Raw genomic sequence first — 4,831 nt, forward strand, 5'->3', positions numbered from 1 at the left:
GACTTTTTGCTTTCATAATATTCAGCATATAAATTAAATATTAGACATTACATATTAACCCATATACATGTTCAGCTAATACGTTCAACCCATTTCAACCTTTTTGTCCCATTTAAGGTTCTAAATCAGTCTAATGCTATTGTTGGGTTAATGCTAATGCTACGTTAATGCTAATGTTATTGCTAGCTAATGCTAGGTTAATGCTAATGCTGGGTTAATGATAACATTAGACTAATGCTAAAACGAGCTAAGGCAGCTAATACTATGCTAATGCTAGGTTAATGCTAATGTTAGACTATTGCTAATGCTAGGCTTGCTTATTGTTAGGTTAATGTTAATGTTAGACTATTGCTAATGCTAGGCTTGCTTATTGTTAGGTTAACGCTAACATTACGCTAATGCTAATATTACTGCTAGCTAATGTTAATGCACGCTAATTCTCATGTTAGTGCTCGCTAATGCTAAGCTAATGCAGTACGACGCGGGCCAGAACTTGCATCCTCATTCTAGTTATTTTAGTGATTGTCACAATGAAGCCATAGGCAGTGTGTGTATCTGTGTAGTATAGTAGTAGTAAAAGAGAAATACAATATCAACAGAATCATGCTAACAATTATACCAAACAGGTTTGAGGCTATATATAAATGATTTTCTTTGTTAAAGTCGATTTGTGGTTTTTATGAACTGTAAGCCGTAATTAAAATAAATCAACAATTTGAAAAAGTTCTTCATTGGTGCTTCCTCCTATTTGCGGTTACTCATCACATGACTAAATATGTTTTGCTAATGTATTGACATGAACTCATGTACTGTAAATAGATTATAGGTTCAGTCTTTCCTGTCCTCAGTCCACATCATCTATAATATCGTTCTTATGCACCAACCTGAGAGATTACCGGCCTATTAATCAGAAAATACACGCCTGAGACTTTTAGGAAACAGCTTTGTTGTTAGCAAACATGAAACTCTCAAAACACTCATTTATCCTCCTCTGCTTCTCCTTTATTGTCTAATCTGTCCCGCTGCTCTGCTCTAATCTCTTCTTTCTTTTTTACTTTGCTCCAGTATAATATTATGTTGCGTTCCTTTCCACAAGCTGTAAGGATTCAAAGAGCCAACGTTTGCTCGCTTTTCTTTCTCTGCTGCATCTTCTTTGACTCTTCATTAGTTGTATAAGAAACCTCTGCTGCCCTCTTAGTGACCCCTTCCTGTTCTTTTGTTCCATTTGCTCCTATATCTCAATAATTTAACATGAATTACATTTTTAACATTATAGGCTATGTAATTATATAGCACTGAGTAGTCTAAAAATGACTTTACAGTGGGAGCAGTTAGAAGATGAGATGAGATGTATGAGATGGTCAACAATGCAAAATGAAATATTGTCGAGAAAATTCCAACAATGTTGTTCAGCAAGAACAGATACATCACCGCCTCAATGATTGGAGTTTAAACCCATGAGGAGACAAAAGACCCCACAACAACATCTAAAGAACTGCAGGCATCACTTCAGTGTTCATGACCTGCATGGCAGAGTTCCAAGACAAAAACCACTGATAAGCAAAAAAAAACATTAAGGCTCGTCTTGCTTTTGCCAGATAACATCTTGATGATCCCCAAGACTTTTGGTAAAATATTCTGTAGACTGACGAGATAAAAGTTGAACTTTTTGGAATGTCTGTGTCCTATTACATCTGGTGTAAAAGTAACACTGCATTTCAGAAAAAGAACATCATACCAACAGTAAAATATGGTGGTGGCAGTGTGATAGTCTGAGGCTGTTTCGCTGTGATAAATGGAAGCATGCATTCTGCTGTTTACCAAAAAATACTGATGGAGAATGTCAGGCTATCTGTTTGTGACCTCAAACTGAAGCTAACTTTAGTTCTACTGCAGGACAATAATCCAAAACACACCAGCAACTCCACCTCTGAATGGCTGAAGAAAAACAATGAAGACTTTGGAGTGGCCTAGTCAAAGTCCTGACCTCAATCCTATTAAGATGCTGTAGCGTGACCTTAAAAACACAGTTCATGCTCAAAAACCCTCCAGTGTGGCTGAATTACAACAAGATGAGTGGGCCAGAATTCCTCCACAGCGTTGTAAAAGACTCATTGCAAGTTATCGCAAACGCTTGTTTGCAGTAGTTGCTGCTAAGGGTGGTCCAACCAGTTATTAGGTTTAGGGGCAAACACTTTTTCACACAGGGCCAAGTAGCTTTGGATTGTTTTCTTCCTCATTAATAAAACCCTTCATTTAAAAACTGCAGCTTGTGTTTACTTGTGTTATCTTTGACTAAGGTCTACATTTGTTTGATGATCTGAAACATTTAAGTGTGGAAAACATGCAAAAAAGTAAGAAATCAGAAAGGGGCAAACACTTAGATCACATAAAACTAATCAAACTTACCCTAATTCATTGTATTCAGTATCTTTGGTTATGCATCATTAGGCACCTAGAGCTGTTTTGTTAATATAATTTCTTTCATTATTTTTTCTTTTAATCAAAATGAGTTTTTTTCTTGAATAATTAGTCTTAGAAGATCATTCCATGTCCTCATGGCCCTGTACAGTTCAGTATTTTTATTTATTTAATGTATGAACATTATTACCATAATATTAATATATGAAAGCAGAGTCAGTACACACTGAACAAGATAAACACAGACTACATTAAATACCAATATTTATTTATTTACTATCTCACCACAGCCAAACACTGACTAAAGCTGAGCAAACCACCTGACAAGCCCACCAATTCATGCTGTTGACCCAATTCAATTAATACATCTGCAGCTCAAGTACTAATCTAATAAAATTAGTCCTACATAAATAATTACTATTTATTCAATTACAAAGTCGGCAGTTTGAGCTGCCATCGTGCACACACACACGCGCACACGCACGCACAGCAATTAAACTTCCTCTTTGCATGTAAAACAACAAAGCAATTAGAATCATGTAATTTATGGACTGTCTCCTTTACTTTTCCATGGGAGTTAATTGAAGAGAGAAAACAGTCATTTCTGGTGCAGCTAGTTAGAAAACCATAGCTCTGGGCTATAAGTCAGAGACTGGGCACCAGCAAGAAATTTAGGGTTGAGTAAAATAAGCTGTATTTCCTGGCAAATGCAGTGGAACTAATGAACTTGTTGTTTGGGGGGAAAAAATAAAAAAAAGGCTTTAAAATAGGAGAAAAAACACAAAACAATGTTGATTATTCATGTGCAGGATTAAGCGGGTGTAGAAAATCTAATGAATAAATGTAAGGGATACAAACATTTTGATATACTCTAGCTATTAAAACATGTAAAAGGCAGTTAACACTTTAATGCTTTGACAAAAACAATGAGTACATGTTATACAGCAAAATATCCAACAGCCTGCGATACACACATCTATGAATAAAAACTATTTCATTTTGAATCATCAGGCTGGTTCAATATGTGAGCCTTCATGAATATTGGACCGCTTTACTTTCCTACACACGTCCAATGACTCGTGCTTCTCTTTCACACTTTTAATAGTTCACAGCCCTCCATAAACCTCATCAGTTCCAAACTGAACAAAGATGCTTAAACTTCTAGTTTAGCCACCCTTTAAAATCACCTATAGATCTCGCTGGTCTCTATAGATCCACTCCCTCCAGAGCCTCCCGTGCACCTCGTCCTCCAGCAGTGCCAGATAAGCCATTGTGCGTGCGTTCCTTTTTATAACAGCTACAGCTGTGATTTTGATTACTATGATTCATGTAAAACAGTATTTGTAGGCTCTCATACATCACTCACTCCCTGGAGTGCTGGTATATTTATTTCCTCCTTTGTTTTTGCAAATATATTCTTCATATATGATATGTATTTTGAAATGTTCAATGTGTTAGATTATTTCACACAAACTATTCATTTCACAGAGCAGTCTTTAATTTCATCCTTCTCCTGTTGGCGTTCCCGTTTTTAACTGCCATAAATGTAATTTATGTTGTGATTATTTTATTTGTTTGTTCACACATATTGTTTAAGAGATTTGATTTCATGAATACGGATTTAACTATGTTGAGGAACACATGAGAAGTGACCTTACTCGCACCTGTTGCACAGGGACACATTAGGATGTAACACTCAGGAATGGAGAACAGGTCGAAATGATGTCCCCGTGTTGTTTCGTGCAGCGGTGTTTTCTCCTTCTGCTTTGAAGTGTGTTTAAAGTGTGTGTTTTTGCACATTAAAAGGTTGTTAAGTACCTGAAATACATGGAATGTTACATCGTTTTTGTGCAAGATTCTCTCCCTATTGGGTTTATGCAGCCAGCGAGGTACGTGTGTTTGTTCTACATTTATGTCCATTCTGTTACGTATGTTAACTGTTTATGACTTAATTAATTAAGCATTATTCTGTGTAATAGTTTGACGGTGAATTTGGCGTTGGACATAAGCGGATTGGTGAAGAACGTAATAAATTCATCAGTGACGGCAACTTGGGTCCCGTGTATTTCCTGGAGGGAGCAACACCGTTTCTCATGATTTTGTGCGTACGGCAGGGTCAGAGCTGCCGTGGAGATGCGCACATTATCTTGCCAGGTTTTTTTTTTTTTTTATAAATCCCAAACTTTGCTTATATGTGGTGTACGCTGCATTTATAAATGAGGCCCCTGATCAGATTTAGAAAACCCACATATTCCAGAGTGAGCTGAGATCTGTGAGCTGAACTCAAATATCATAACAACCACATATTTTCACTTTGTTCCTAACTTAGAAACCAAAAAACCACCAAATCAAAGGAAAATATTGAGATCAATGATTCATCTTATATACTTGTGTTTATAATAGTTATAAT

Source organism: Gouania willdenowi, chromosome 3 (genome assembly GCF_900634775.1).
Source record: "Gouania willdenowi chromosome 3, fGouWil2.1, whole genome shotgun sequence".
Classification (NCBI taxonomy): Eukaryota; Metazoa; Chordata; class Actinopteri; order Blenniiformes; family Gobiesocidae; genus Gouania; species Gouania willdenowi.